Genomic DNA, 17,384 nt, shown 5'->3' with positions numbered 1-17,384 from the left:
CAAGGCATAAAAGTGATGCAACCCCAATAGATAAATATGCCCCTTAGTGACTGTAGACTGATGCACTAATGATTCAGTGAAAGCTATCAACGACATGGTGCAATACCTTCAAGATGACTGCAGACAAAATACTGACAAACAACTCTACCAAAAACACAAGATGCATCTAGTGTTTTGAAGTGGCTTCTTTTTTACAGAAACGTTTGAACTCTAGTTATTTATTCTAATAAGCTGATATTCATTCAATGTGATCAATTGCGGAAAATTCGAAGAACTCTCGAAACAAATGATGTGCTTAAAATCTTATTTATTTGCCTGTAACCTTTCCGGTTGTGTTTATTTATTTTTAATATTTCTTGTATTTAAAACATTTATTTAAATATTTAAGCAATGTAATAAAAATAACTTTTCTCAATGTTTTAGATTTTAACTGTGGTGTTTGTTAAAGGAACCGTGTTAACAACCAGAGACGTTTTAAGGCATGTGCAAAGTGAGATCCGGTCCGGGGCCCCAGCCTGTCAGGGGACTCCCTCATAGAGCCAGCCCTGTTCTGCACTGAGTCTAGCCCTGATGACCTTGAATAATTCTTAAACAGATTGTTTTAAATACCGTTATTCCCTTAATTTATTTTTCATGTAGGCGATGTGTGAGAGTCTATTACAGACATTTTTCAGAGAAATGTGCTTATGTTTCATGCAACATCCATACAAAAGTTTCTTTTAAATCAAAACATATGGGGAATGGGAGGATGTCACAGAGATTACTTGCAGTAATATTAATCAGCTGCTGCTGTGTTACAATATTGAAAACACACATCACTATCCCTGAACATTAGATGTAAACACATTTAGAATTAGGACAATTGTGCATGTGCACTGTCAGTGATCAGGCTAAAGAGGGCATGAAAGAGCAGAAGAAACTGAATCATAAATTCAAAACAGTTCCAAACGGGCCCCAAAATACGTTTGGCTCTGGACCCCCAAAATTCTTAAGATGCCCTTGTTAACAACACTAAACAGCAACCTTTCCCACTTGTAAGCAGATCATTTACCACACTGGCAGGGATTGACAATCATGCCCTGGCTAGGCCAGGGTGTGTGTACAATAGTAGAAGAGTTAGAGGTTTGTCTTTAAGAGACACGTGGCATCTTTGCAATGTAAAGTAGTCCAAGCTTTGTAGTTTATATAATACAGACACCTATCTAAAGTCAGTGTATAGAAAAAAATACAACCAAGTTCGGTGGAACTTCTATTAGGGCTCCAAAAACATTAGAAACAAGAATTGGCAAAGCCTATAGGTGTTGCTTTTTTTCTTATTGAACGAGTTTGTTTATTGGTAGGCAATTTTGTATTTGTAGTTGTGTGGATTTACACATTTGTGAGTGCATGGATGATGAATGGCCAAGTGAGCATTTGGACAGATGGCTGGATGAATAGGTGTATGTTTGAATGTATGGATGGGTTAGTGGATGGATGCATGAATACATGTACAGATGGCACAATTAATGAGTGTATGGATGAATGAATGAGAAAGATAATGGGTAAGTGCATGGACCACTCCAATGATGTTGGGGGAACAAGGGTATTCTTCAAGTCCTGCATCTCCTGCCAACTCCTACATCCACTCAAGTATTCATTCAGCTATGTACCCTGTCACTTACTGTTAGACCTGTCAGCCTTAGGGTTTTATTTCCCCAAACCTTTTGGCTTCCTCCTCCATTTTTGTTGAATCAGTTTTTTTCTCCTGGCCTTATGTCTCTGTGCACTTTACCACTGCTACCCAGTACTGAAGTTCATGTGCTCACTCCTTAAAACATGGTAACATAGGCAAATCCCCAACTGGCATATTGAAATTACTTTTGAATCCCGACTACAGTGATACTACATGTACCCAGGGCCCGTAAACTAAATACTAATAGTTGGCCTGCAGCACTTATTTTACCAGCCCAGAGGGCAGGATGCAGTGTATTTAAAACATCGGACATGTACTTTTAAGTTTAAGTGTCCTGGTCGTGAAAAACTCTTAAATTCATTTTTCACTTGTGCGAGGCCTACCTCTCCCATAAGATAATATTGGAGTTACTTTATTACATTAATAAGCTGTAACTTCCAAATGGAAACAGATAACCAGTTTATGTTTGGTGTCTTTGGAGTTGTAATGAAAAATCCTCTTATTGTAAAGTCGGATTTTAAATTACAATTTTGAAAATGCCACTTTTAGAAAGTTAAAAGGAAAATAATACCTAAGACTTGCGTCCAAGACACGAAGTGCACTAAAAGTAAATGAGTTCAACCGTTGAAACAGCAAGTTGATGGCTTGTGTATGAGCGATATTTAAACAAAGTGTTCATTAACAACAAATATTCTTGTAGGCTGAATCTTGCTCAAGTCGATTTAATTTCCAACGATGTGAGTCTTGAAAATAAATATTCCTCATGTAAGAGTCCAAGTTCAACATATAAGAAACTGACAATGTAGCTAATCCCAATGTATTTCGGGCATTAACAGTCACCCAGCATCAGGGGTACCTACAAACAAAAACATCTCCAATCAATATCACAACATCAATTGGTATTATCAATTCTTCAAAAGACAGTGTGCAGGACATACTTGAGGCTGAACATGTGAATGTAGGAAGAAACGTGACTACAAGCAATGAAAGCAAAAGAGAGTGCCTGAAGCAGTGCCCAACAGAGTCTCAAAATTATCCAAAGACGGGATAAGAAAAACACACACAACTGTAGAAATAGTGATACAGGAGCATCTGAGGTAAACAAGAAGAAACCACAATGCCAAGAAAGCCAACTCCCAACTAAGTGAAGTGATAATCATAATGTCTGTGCATAAAAACATGCCGCACTGATGTCTACTACCCGCAAATGACCCAAGTGTCCAACAAACACCTAAAGCAAACAAATACCTCCAAGCGACAAAGCCAGCTGAAAAACAGTTGTGTAGTAAAAGATAACCATGACGTAAAAATCTGTCATGAAAAACAAACAAAACCGATCGATGAGTGAGGAAACAAACAAGAAAAATGTCAAGATCCCACAAAGATAACCCAGTAAAACCAACTGAACGTGGTGTGGTCCAAAAACCGGCGTGCTACTGGATCAGTGCGTGGCGGCCGCAATGTCAGAGAAACACTGCAGGAACATGAATGCTTTCAAGCGTGAGGCATGCTTAAAGGTCAACCTCCCATTGACATGGAAGAGCGGCTTCCGTGTTACCAGAGAGGTGTAAACAATAAAACTAGTGAAAAAATAAAGCTATTGAAAAAAGTTGCGAGAGAAAAAAACGTATTAATGAACCAATTTCCTCTAATTAACCTGCAATCAAAATGTGAACAAACAATGAGGAAGTTTGTGCCAAAAAAAAGAAAAAAGAAAAAGAAGAGAGTAACAAAGTGAAGGTAGTGGGAAAACCACTTTTATAAGTAAGACCACTCGTTGAAGATAGTATGTGTGGAACATCAAAGATGGAACATACGAAATGGTACGGAGTGCTTCAGCGCTTGATGCACGGTATGATTGTTTCACAATGTGTGTAGCAGCCTGCTGCACTAGATGGGATATACTGTAAGTATGTACAACACATTCAACAACATGGTGCATTTTTGGAGGCTGGTGACTCTAGGTTAGAAAACAATAATTAACTTTGCAGAGAAAAAAACAAGTATGTCAAATAGTGTTAAGCAAAACAATGTTTCAAACTGAGCATGATGAAGAGGACATGAAAATGCAGACTTGTGTGAAAAAAATGCAGACTCGTGTGAAAAAACCCCTCTACTCAAGTGACAGTAAGATAATGTATAGTGTAAAATTGAACAAGCGTAATAAAACAGAGAAGTGTGCTGAGAAAAACCAACTCTCAGAGTTGTAGGAATAACCATGTAATGGAAATATATGAAATGAAGAAAAATTCAAAAAACATGAAAATTCAAATTTGTCATTGAGACCTTTTGGAATGAGAGTATCTAGGAATTGTATCCAATGTGCTTTACATTGGGTCAATACCTTCAGCATGCCTCTGACTGGTTGAGGCTTCACCACCTCTGAAATCGTGAACCAAATCTGAGCTATCGTATTTTTGTGCTCATTCCAATGGGTGGCAAACAGTAAGCTAATAGTCTTTGTTCTGATGCGACTTTTGTGTTCAGTGATCCTTGTGCGGGCGTTCTCTCAGTCTTTCCCACATAGCCTGCATGGGCACTTAATGGCATAGATGACATTCTGTATAAGGAGAGGGACTATGCAGCCCCTATGCCAAATGCACAGCTCTGTGCCGCTTTTTTGCGTGCACAATATTCACACTTCTTGATCAATATTTAAATTTTTCAACCTTTTAACCTTATTTTTACTCGTAATTTTAAACTTGTATTCATTGTTTGGTAGTCATCAATCCACAAATCGGGCTCAGGTGCCAGTTTTCAGCTTTCTAACATTCATGCTGTGCCAATCCAGGCCTCAAGAAAGAATGCGATTAAAGCAAGAAGTCCTTCACAAGCAGTCCTTTATTTTTCGTCTAAAAAACCCAATGCATTTCGGGCCTCTGTGTGCCCTTCTTCGGGGGTCACTATAAATTAAACATAGTGTAAACATATTATTAGCACTTCGTTTCATAAGTACACAGTGTCACACAAACATTTTTTCTAGAAACTGTCATCGTATTATCCAAAAACATTACCCATTAATGCACTGCCCCAATGTGATTCCCCATTTCTACCTCAGTCGTCGTTGCACCTAATCACCCGTGTTCAGAGTTAAAACGCCAGTTCCCAACTTCATGACTTTTTACGCTTATCATTCCAATGTCTCTCCCTACATTCATTTTTAAACACAGTCTTTCACTTAGCATCATGTTATCAGAGCGCTGCCATCATTTATTCTAATTTCAAACACTGCTTCTTCCTAATGTCTGAACTTCCCAACAGCATTTTGCTCACCTACGTTATCATGTTTAAAAATTATAAAAGGCAACTTTCCTCCCTTGTAACTCGCCGAGTATACATAAGCGTATTCACCCATTGCTTTGTCATTTACCTGCTTGCAAACTCTCATGGCGTCTACTACCTTCGTCTTGGTTGAGCGAAACTGAAAAGTGCAACCCTTCCGCCCACCTCGTTCTTAAACACTCCACCCTCACGTTATCCCTCCCATTTGGCCCTGAACCGGAAAGCCTCCTGGTGCGTCATGGTTTCAAACTCAAAGTAAATCCACATTGCCCAGCATGCATCATTACGAAATTAGTGCTGTCGGAAAGCTGACGGTAATGCATGAATATTAATGTAAATTATACATCTGTTCAGTTCTGTGTCCTAGCAACTTAGTCCAGGTAGTGCATTCATTTTATTGTCTTGTGAGGGACTCCGATGTTTTCTCCGATTGTGCAGATCCTAAAGTTCTCTTCTTTCTCTGTTCTCAGTTTGATCCTTTGTCCGGGTGCAAACCCTCGGTAGGGCTAAAGTTACTAAGTTTCTGTGTAGTGAAGGGATGCACACCAATTTTTAATCCCATCTCTTTTTTTTTCTTCTTCAAATTTATCATCCTTCGTCATGATTGCGTGCAGATCGGAATTTTCGAGACTTGCCCTGCTGCCACACGTTTAGAAAACATATAAGGAGAGGGACTATGCAGCCCCTATGCCAAATGCACAGCTCTGTGCCGCTTTTTTGCGTGCACAATATTCACACTTCTTGATCAATATTTAAATTTTTCAACCTTTTAACCTTATTTTTACTCGTAATTTTAAACTTGTATTCATTGTTTGGTAGATCATTCTGTCCATTACAATCTGCTGTGAAATTCAGAGGAATTTGTTTACCTAACCATGGGTGAAAAATGGTCTTGCCAATCAGCACGTTGTTACAATGTCAGCAGTTGTAACATTTCAACATCCCTTTGTATTCTACAACAGTCGATTTGACTGGCTTCGTCAGTATTTCCTTCAAGTTATTCGATCGTTTGTATGCGAATAACGGGGGATTAGAAAAAAATGCTTCTAAAGTCAGGTTCAGACTGTAGTAGTTCCCAGCGTATCAGGATGATCCCGTTAATCATGAATGATTTAGTGGAAAATGTAGAGACAAAAACTTCACTGGGTATCTCCATTTTGGTTTGTTTCTTCAACAGATCGGATCTTTGCAAAGCCTGTACTCGTCATTTCGCATTATCCACAGTATTCACAAATCGAGGAGGGGCATTGGTGTTCATCTGATGCGTTTTATCCATGTGAATTGCGAGAAAGGTAGATGTTGTTTGAGCGACGGTGGATGGAAACTGCTATATAATAAAGACTTATTGCAATCCATAGGTTTCTTGAAGACTTAGGTCTGAATGTGTGTCTCCACAATCTCCATGTTAACATCAGGATAAGAGATGCTTTGTTGCTCGATGCTGAATGTAAATTGGATTCTCAGATTCTTGTGGTTTAATGAAAACAGGAGAGTTTCTAAATCACAGCGTGATCCTTGCCAAATGATGAGAACATTACAATTAATTTTCATGATGGATGTAGAAAAGTGAAATAACAAAGTGAACCATTGATACAAAAGTTAAAATACTGTGATATTTCATAGTTTCACTGGGGCATCAATTCGCTAGTTAAGTTTACATGTCAGTAGTTGTCTGCTTCTGTATGAGTGCCTATCTGCTAGCCAGCCTTTATTTCTGTCTGTGCTGCAGCCAGTGTCTGAATGTGTGCTGGTGTGTTTGTTTGTGCGTGTGTGTGTGTAAACTGCGAAGATAACGCATTCCACATATTAAAAACGATTGGAGCATAAACGTGAATCACTGCACAATTGTGAACATTGTAAATATGTGTTTTACCGAAGCATTGTGGAAATCTTGCAAGTGAGTGTCTACTATAGTGTTGTGCATGTTTGGCACAAATGTGCAATTCAGAACCAGTGTAGCAACTGACCACATATGTTCAACTCTGGATCATTATGGAACTTGAATAAATCCAATCTTGACTATCAGCATCAAGCACCGTATGTAGATTTTTGTGGACCAGGACTACCGCCAAAATGTACGGAAGTTCCGTCTGACAGATTTAAGTGTGCTGTGGTCATCAGCTTACTTACATTACAGCTGATGGGATGTCTACCGATATTTGATGCTGGCTCCATCTTCCAAACTGTAACACGCCCTAGAGTCTCCTTTAGAATTGTATATGGTTGATCCTGTTGCCATTGATGGATTTGGCCAAATATGGTTATAATTGTCCTTTCTTTGAATAGGGTCCTCAAAAAATAGTCAATGACGAAGATATATGGTGATAGTTTGAGGTAATTTCCTCTATATTCTATAATTAAATAAATACAAATGCAATCTTGATTATCAGCATCAGGCATCAGGCATCGCATGTAGATTTTTGTGGACCAGAACTGCCGCCAAAAGTGGTGATGCTTTGTCTGACCAGGGGAATTTGGTGGGGCAGTCGACCCCCAGGCAGAATTGGAGGGGGGTGTAGCCCATGAGCTGCCATTTTCTTTTGGGCTAGGTTTGTAGCCCAAAATAGACCAATGTATCAATTAGTTTTCCATTAGGCTCCCTGTCACCATTTTAGTTTCAGGTGACCTGATTGCTGGTGACAGGGAGCAAGTAGGTGATTTCATGTGCAAGACCTTAATTTTCAATTGTTTGTGAACTGTGAGAAGCAGTGTGTCACTTACTTTAGGGTTAATGGCTGTGGCAGGTGTCGTGCCCAGGCAATGGGCACTAGGACCCTGAGGCAAGGAGCAAGGGACAGGGGACACCAGACACCACTTTCGGTCAGGGGACGGGGACAGGAAGGACAGACACAGTCGAGAGGACGACCTCAGGACAAGAGGTCAGGGGATATGTATGCAGAAGGAATTGTGAATAAAGAAACTTACTACTAGACACTGCGTCCTGTGATTCCTGGGGGCTGCACAACATGACAACTGGCGACGAAGGAACTTGCATCGAGTGCCAAGCAGGATTGTGAAAGTGAAAAGGAGCCCGCCGTGTGTCGCGATGAGGGACGAGCGACGACATCATCGAGACCAGGATCCCACCCTGTCTCGCGTGTGCGTGAAGGAAACGGCGCGGGAGCCCACCCCGACCGCCGCAGAAGAGGGAAAAGAAGGGTCTGCAGCACTTCAGTAAGCGGATTGAAAAGCGGAGTGAGAGCGCGAATTGAGCAGATTCAAGCGCAAGATCTCGCGAGAATCCCGGCAGCCATCTTGAAGTCAGGCGGCAAGGGCCAATCAGCGCGGAGGAAAATTGGGCGGCCATTTTGAAGTCAGGCAGCGCTCCGATTGGTCGCGAAGGCTTGCGAGACTACTGGCGGCCATTTTGAAGTCAGGCAAGTCGACCAATAGGAAGACAAAACAGCGCGGTGGCCATCTCAAGGTCAGGAAACAAAAAGAAAAAGCAGAAAGAGTGCCAGAAAGAGCACCAGAACAGCTTACAAGCACCAGACAAGGCACAATTACAAGGCTAACAAAAGAAGAGTGCCAGAAAGAGCACCAAGTAAAGAAATAAGCACAAGGCAAGACAAATAACTAAAGCAACAATAGAAGAGTGCCAGAAAGAGCACCAAAAAAACAAATAAGCACAAGGCAAGACAAATACCAAGACATCAACAATAGAAGAGTGTCAGAAGGAGCACCAAGAAAACAAATAAAGAAGGCAGACCCAAATGGCGAACGACAAATATCGGAGGCCTCTCCCATTCAACCTGTCTGAGCCACAAGTGGGTATGAAATGGGAGAAATGGGTTAGGAGATTTGAGAGGAAATGGTAGCCACCGACGTGACCGAGGCCAAACATCTGGACCTATTCCTAAACTTGGTAGGTGATGAGGTCGAGGATCTACTAGTGACACTACCAAAGGAAGAGACGTCCACCTACGAGAAACTAATAAAGTGCCTAACAGACAAATTTGATCCGCAGAGAAACGTCGATTTTGAGCGATACACCTTCACAATCGCTTTTCAGCACCCGGATTAAACACTGGATGATTTTGCAACGCGACTGCAAAAGCTCGTAACTCACTGCGAATTCGACAAATATGGCAATGAACAGGAATTTAGACTGCGTATCATTGAGGGCTGCCGTGACACGGATTTCCGTGTGAGAATTCTAAAAGAACCGACTTCACTAGAAAAGATCCTGTCACTAGCGAGAGCTGAGGCAAGGGCGACAGCGCACGCAAAGGAGATGGAACGGGGAAAAGAACGACGAGTGGAACAAGCACACCATATGACAAACAACAATCATACGAGCGGCTGGAAGAAAGATAGAAATGAACAGATGCCAAAGAAACAACAAGATGTGACCTGCTACAGGTGCGGACTTGAATTTCCACACAGAGGTCCATTTCCAGCATTTGGCCAAAAATGTAGGAAATGCAACAGAAGTAATCACTTTGCCAGTGTATGCTAGGGACTGCAGTTCAGGAATGAAAGAGGAAGAGCGGGAAGATCACGAATGACGACAAGCAGACATGTCAGACATGTCGAAACAGGAAACAGAAGCTCTTCAATAGAATCAGGCGAAGAAGGGGAAGAAGAAAAGGCAGAACGACTATACCTCATGTCGGATACTGCTGCCAAATCCTCGGATGAGGGCGAAAAAGAAGAAAGCATCTGCCTTATAGACAAAAACAAAATAAAAAAGACAGAATCCGTGACCATAAGCGTAGGACCGCACAAAAGCAAAGTTTGTCCTAGACAGCGGCGCAAGATGTAACATCATGTGCGTGTCGGAACACGAGAAGATGGAAGTAAAGCCAACGTTAAAACTGTCCAGAGTTGAAGTATTCACCTGGGGGCCTGAAAAACCAGTAACAAACATGGGAAAATTCACGGAGGACCCAACATACAAAGGTCAAACGACAAAGGAAGAGATTCACGTACTAAAAGGTGACATTCCAGCACCATGCCTACTGAGCAATATCACGGCCCAGGTGATGGGTCTCCTTGAAATGACATACAACATGTCAGAAAAAAAAGCATTTTGAAGGAATACCCCAAGCTACTGCAAGAAATAGGGAAGTTAAAAGGGCGCCAAATAACGCTACATATTGATGAAACAGTGAGGCCAGTAGCGCAACATCATCGGTGAGTGCCAAAACACCTGCAACCGCAAGTGGAAGAGGAGCTTGAGGCACTGCTCAAGCAAGATATCATAGAACCAGCGGAAGGACCAACGCCCTGGGTGTCACGGATATTGGCAGTTCCAAAAAAGGACATGTAAAAAATACGAATCTGTGTCGATATGAGGATACCAAACAAAGCGATCGAACGTGAGAGACACCCGGACCTCATCTTGATGATATGATCAGCTGCCTAACAGGCGCAAGACGTTTCTCCAAGTTAGACTTGTGTAAAGGATATCACCAACTAGAGCTTGATCCTCAATCACGATACATCACAACCTTTTCCACACACCTAGGCCTGTTCAGATATAAACGTTTGAGTTTCGGAATATCGTCCGCTGCTGAGATATTTCAGGAGACAATACGACAAGTAATAAGGCCAGTGAAAAACAGTTTAAACTATAGTGATGACATTTTGGTGTTTGACAAGTCGAACGAGGAACACGACAAGGCATTGCGAGAGGTGTGCTCCCAACTGGAGCGGACGGTGTTGACTTTGAATGAAGCAAAATGTGAACTGGAGCGAGACGAGCTAGTATTCTTTGGCCACATTTTCTCCAAGAAAGGAATGCGGCCAGATCGCAGCAAAGTGAACACGCTAGAAAGAGCGAAACAACCAGGTGACGTGGCAGAATCTTTTGTCGTGCACAAGGGTAACACTCCCCTCCAGGAGTGTGAACAAATACTTCTAGTGTAGCAGACCTATCAATCCATAGGCCTTTTCTTTTTCTCTCTCTCTCTCTCTCTCTATGACCACAGGCACAGTCCTGTGAAATGTTTGTTTGCAATAAGGGGGGAGATGTCATGCCCAGGCAATGGGCACTAGGACCCTGAGGCAAGGAGCAAGGGACAGGGGACACCGGACACCACTTCCAGTTAGGGGACGGGGACAGGAAGTATAGACACAGTCGAGAGGACGACCTCAGGACAAGAGGTCAGGAGATATGTATGCAGAAGGAATAATGAATAAAGAAACTTACTACTAGACACCGCGTCCTGTGATTCCTGGGGGCATCACAACATGACAGCAGATAGGAAAGTGCCTGAAGCGATGATGCATCTTCGGGAGGCTGGCTGCCTTGATCTCGTGGTCAGTGGTGATGCTGGTGTGATGGCCTGCCCTACTCGCTAGGCATCGGCGCAAGTGGCAGCCACTGCTGTAGTGTCCTCTTCACCGTACAAGTGGAGGGCGGTGGCGGCATAATCCCCTGCAAAGGTGAGTGTGAGGGACTGCTCCGTGTCCAGGAGAGCGGCCTCCCATTGGGTGGAAATAAGGGGAGCGCATGCGCCTGGGGCAGGCCAGGCTGCTATGCCTGAGTTCTCCTTGGAGCTTTCTGAGGCGGGCGTGGGCAGGGGAGAAGCTCGTAGTGCACAGGGGGACATGTTGGTGGTGCGGGCAGCAGTGCGATCAGGGTTGCAGACATGCCTCAATCGTTAAAGAATGTGGCCCCTGAGCACTCATTGCGTGTGTATGTAGCCACAGGAGCCAGTGTTCAAAGAAGCGGGTGCTGTCAGCTGAGCTGCTCGTGTTGGTCAAAAGCAGGCCCAGCAGGGAAACAAGATAATTTAGCAGCGCTGCTCCTCGTTGGGGTGCAGCGGTTGGGGAAGGCCCAAAGGGGGGAGGGGTGCGAGGCAGAGCTGAATATGGACTACAGGGAGGTATAGGCTCCTGGGTGATTTCCCTGAGGAATGGTGAGAAGGGGAGAAGGAGAATAATGCAAGGTGGGCTCACAAGGTGTGGGGTAGTGGGGGAGAGGATATGCTGTTTTTGAGGTCCCTGGTGCCTGGCAGGGACAGTGTGGGAGCCAGCAGTAATAGGCCCTATGGAGAGACCACAGAAATGGCAGGGGTAGCATGGAGTGAGCTAGGGGGAGGTAGGCAGGGACATCGTGGCACAGCTGGATGCATACAAGCACATAGAGATGATGGACTGAGCGCTGAATCTTTTAAGACACTCGCCCCCAGTCACTATTAGATCTGGGTTGAATCCATCATTGTTCTTTTGCTCACTTCGAGACCCCAGTTCAGACCCAACCATATGCAAATCAGTGTTGATCTTGCTCCTCATGGGAACAGTCTGGCCTGAACTGCCAATGTAATTTGAAGGAAGGTGGTACATAGATAAGGCCTTACCCACGGGTTGCTCCATATCGTGCGTCCATTTTTAATACTTGAGCTCCTTTTTGCAGTGGCTGTTTACATGGCAGACAGGCCATCAGTTGGTAGCCCACTACTTGGACAATTTATTTTTTGTGGGGGCACATGGCTTGGTTGACAGCTAAATAATGCTGGCATGGTTCCAGGAGCTCAACGGTGACCTGGGGGTGCCTTTAGCACCGGAGAAACCAGTGGGTCCACAAACAGTGCTATCCTTTCTGGGCATGGAAATTTACTCTGGTCGCATGGAAGCCAGGTTGCCACAGGAAATAAAAGAAAAGATGTTAAGGTTGTTGGTGTGCATGCTTGCTCAAGAGAAGATGAAATTGTGACTGTTAGGTCACTTGAATTAGTAGTAAGGACAGGCGGGACCTTTTGCAGAAGGCTGGGGCTGCCCTATCGGGTATCTCATTACCTCATCATCATGTAAGGCTCACGGTGGGGGTCAAGGAGGATCTGGGATGTGGTGGTTTTTTTTGCGCTCCTTTAACGGGATTCCATAAGCGCGGAAGGATGCTTTGACCTGAGATGTACAGATTTTCTCTGATGCGGCAGGGGGACTGGGTTTTGATCTTTGTTGGCAAGGCAGTTGGTGCGCAGAGCCATAGCTCGAGCAGTGGGCCCATGGGGACAGGAGTATTGCTTTCTTGGAGTTTTTCCCCTTATTTGTAGCAGTTACCTTGTGGGTAGCTATTCAGAATGGATAAAATGTCTGTAGTGGAGGTGGTGAACAGGCAGACAGCCAGGGATGCGCAGGTTCTGAAATTGCTGTGCATATTTGTTCTGGGTTGCTTGCGTCATGACATTTCTTTTAGAGGGCAGGGTGTGCGAGGTGTGGACAATGACACTGCGGATGCTTTATCTCATTCACAGTGAGGGAGATTCCATGAGTTGGCCAGGGATGTCGACACAGACCGACGCCCATGCCAGAGAAGTGATTGGTAGGCAACACAGGATGGTGCACCTGGTGGTAGGGTCCCTCACAGAGTCTACATGGAGAGCTTACAGTCAGGCATGGATGGAGGTTTTGGCTTCGGGGCACAGTGCAAGGAGGAGGGTTGGTTGTGTGCTGAGGATGTGATCCAGTTTATAGTGTATTTGATTGACAAACGTCTGTCTCGGGTAACAATCATAAGCAAACTAGCAGGTGTAGCATTCATTACCTAATTGTTGTGGGGTTATGCTTCTGCAGCGTGCGAGTTGGAGTGCAGGATGCTGAAAGGGTGGGCGAGAGAACTGGGGGGTGGGAAGTGCACAAGGAGGCCGCTGACTTGGCAGTTACTGTGCAGAGGTGTGGGGCAGTTAATACGGGTCTGCAGGGAGGAGTCAAAATGTGGCTTGTTCTGGGTCCTCATGTCATGGATTTTTTTCATGCTTTCCGGGTGTCGGAATTGTTGGGAGGGAGGGGTCAGGAAGGGGTGCTGTGGGAGAAAATTTCTGAGCAGATGGGTAGATGGGAGGCCGGGCTTCATTGCCCCAAGACAGGCCAAAGAGCTCAGGGTGGGAGTGTAGTCTTGCATGCGGATGGTTACCAGTGGGGGGTGCACTGGGCTTTATGTAGCGGATTCAGTGCAAGTTTGGTGTTCAGGCACAGAACTGGGAAGGTCAAAGCTTTTCAGCTGCTATCAGTATTAAGAAAAGCTCTTGTGAGATTGGGGTTGCTCCCTTCTGATTTTGTAACGCATTCATTCCACATTGGCGTCGCGACGAAGTCAGGGGTACTGGGCTGGATGCGTGAGGACATCATGTGCTTGGCGTTTTGGTCTTCTGACTGCTATAAGTGATTTGTGCGGTATTGGGAGAAGAACAAATATGTCTGGGGGGTCAGACTCTGAAAATCTTATTGCTTTTTCGTTTCCTTCCAGGTTCTGTGGTAGATCTGACGGCAGAAGACATGTCCATCTGGGCGGTGGGCCACTTGTTCATCAAGTGAGCAGAGGTGCAAGCTCATCAGAGAGATTAGGGTTCCAATTTGGGTTTGAATAAATGTTTTCTTCTGATTACGTGGGCAGGAAAGTGTGGGATGTGTTGGAGGGAATTGGTAATATGTCTAAACAGTATGCTAGAGGCAGCCTGTGTCCAGATGAGCTGATCATTCACTTAGGCAAAAATGACCTGGTGAAGGAGAAGTGTGTGGTATTAATGAGGGCCATGAAAAAGTATTTGCTGCAAATCAAGGAGAATTGGGCCAGCTGCTATGTCTTATGGACAGAGTTTATTCTGAGGAGGTCCTGGAGAGAGGCAACCAAGCTTGTCGCCATTGACAGAGCAGGTAGGAAGGTCAATCAGGAGAAGGCCTGTTTTTGTAGGGAGGCTGACTTTGCTAGAATTTGTTATTCTGGCAAAAAATGTAAGTACAACGAGTTTTTCCATGGTGATGGGGTGCATTTGTTGCACGTCGTCTTGGACCTATATTTATTGGAATTGAGAAAGGTCTCGTCTAGAACTATGAGTATCAGGAGATGAGGCTTCCTAACTAGGGTCTAAAGAGCAATGGGGGGCAGAAAAAGTTAGCGGGCTCTCTTTTTCTGGGTGGCGGGGGTCTCAAAAGTTTTTCAGGACTTGTCAGAAGTTTTTGGGCGTTGCCAGTTTGGGAGCCATGTCCAAAGGGAGGGTAGGCAGGTAGTTCAAGGTTCATTTTAGGATGTTTGGTTACTTAGGGTTTTATACATGCAGTCATAGGCTGTAGGGAAAGATAAAGTTCAAAATGTTGAAATGCACTACAGTTAAATGAGAATTGATGTTTAGCTACGTTTTGTTTTGTAATGCGGTTTGTCAGGTAAAGTTTGTGATGTGCACCTGTAATATGGTCAGAAATGTCCTTTCATTGAATAGTGTTCTCAAAAAATAGTCAATGACGCAGGTATGTGTGGTGATAGTTTGAGGTAATTTCCGCAGTAATGTTCTATTGAAATCATGTCCAGCTTGGATCAACCCAACATCCAATACATAAATTGAATCAATTATTACATTTCCTAAAAAATCTCACAAAAAACACTTCTTTGTGCAACGTCTTCTCAGCACTGGTGGTCTTGGGTGCAACAGTCTTTTATGACGCCACCCAATGACCTCCTTTGCCACGGATCCCCTCACTAGCACCCTCCAACAGTGCCCCTCATCTCTCCAAAGCCCCTTTCTAACATACATTTCATTTTTTATAGCACTAGTCATAGTTCACTCAAACTCAGGGGCAGATGTACAAGCCCCTATTGTCACTTTTTCCAACATTACTTTGGCGATAGGGGCTTTGCCTTATTTACAAGGCAGTGTTAAACCACTTAACGTGGCTTAACGCTGGCTTGTAAATAAGGCCCCCTTTCAGGCTATGCTTAGCGTGAAAGGGGTGTGGCAGTGGGTGTTGCGGTGGGCGTTCCACTGCCACACCCACTAACTTTGACGCTGCCCCCTATTTACAATGGTGGGGTAAATAGGAGGCAGCACCAAAATTAAGACCAGGGAAAACCTGGTCTTAACTTGGCGAAATGAGGAGAAATGCTTTATTTCTCCTCGTTTTTGCTTTTTCCCATATGGAAAAAAGCAAAACGCCCTAGATTGTTTTATGTGTAGGAAGGTATCCCTTCCTGCACATAAACAATCTTTAAAAAAAAGACATTCTGTAACTTCCATGTGTGCTGCATTAAGCAGCACACGTAGAAGTGACAAAACGGCATTTAAAGATTTAAAGAAGGGACATCTCCCTACACATAAACAATCTTCCCCTGCAAGCAGACACCCTTGCACTATGGCGCAAGGGTGCCTGCATTGGCGCTAGGCAGCTAAGTGTAGCGCCAGCGCAGGGGGAAACGCAAGGCTGCACCGTATTCTTGTAAATATCGTGCAGCTTTGCGTTTCTGAAGTGGCAGAGTGAGGGCTTAAGCCATGACGGCTAATGCCCAACCTCTTCTGTCAATTTAATTCTGAAGCAGCTATAGCGGGTGCCCAGGGTGGGGTTGTGTTGTTCAGCACACCTGATGAAATTGGATATCAACCCATTAGAAATTTACTGCATTTAAAGTATTTTACATTTTCTCCTAAATTCTGATACATACATTAACAGGAGTTAACAACAACTCTCCTGAAGAAGCCATAGTGATTGGGGCATCTCACCCTTGGGTAGTGTAGAGGGGCATTAATCACTGTCATGAGGGCAACATTTCTACACCTCTGACCAAGAGCATTACTTGATCAAGAGGAAGTGTGAGGGTGTTTAGCACAATAAAATCATACAGTGCATTTATTATTATGGCTCTAAAACCTGCATTGCACCTCTTGCATAGCACAACTTACCCATTTTTACAGGGGTTAGGAGTTGATTTATTCACTTTCAGCTTCATTGCTTTCACACTTCTGTGGATGAAGATGATCTTATCACTCGAGTCTGTGCTGAGTCTTATTCTGTTTTAATTTGTTGGATAATTGGATTGTGTTTTTTACCTCCTATTGCACCTTATTAATTATTTTAATCTAATTTGCTGCCTCTTGACTACCTCCTTATTATTCCTCCTGGATATAATTACATTCCTTTAGTGAATTAAAATTGATTTTATCTGATTAGACTTTATTGAGTCTCAGCTAATTTTCTAGTTTTGCTTTATTGTGATGCCCCAACTGAATTAATTTTATCTAAACAAAAGAGGAACAGTTCATTTAATATAGCAGGCTGAATGCACTACATTTGACAATGGAGCATGAGATGGTTTTCTTACTGGTACATGGACTGTCAGTTCTTTTCTACTTTTGCATTTCGTATATCTGATATACAACTCTTCTAAAATACCACAGGATGCATTTGTATAGAACAAAGTTTGCCATTGGCATGGCAGTGCTTTCAGTAGTCTACTTGGTCCTGATGAAGGCCCACAAAATGTTTGGGCAGTAGGAGACCAGACCAGTGATGCCGAAGCACTAATCAGCTCCTAGCATCCCCTAGGTACAAAGAGGTACCAATCGATTTATGTAATCTTGCCAATCCTGGAACAAAGTCTCTGACAGATATTAACTAGGTAATTTTATTTTTTCTTACCAAATCATTAGCAATATTCAGATCTACCACAAGCAGTTCAAGCCCTATCCAGATATACCATCATTCTGGATTAGGG

This window comes from Lissotriton vulgaris, chromosome 11 (assembly GCF_964263255.1).
Source record: "Lissotriton vulgaris chromosome 11, aLisVul1.2, whole genome shotgun sequence".
NCBI lineage: Eukaryota > Metazoa > Chordata > Amphibia > Caudata > Salamandridae > Lissotriton > Lissotriton vulgaris.
Note: the sequence above shows the minus strand (reverse complement) of the source record.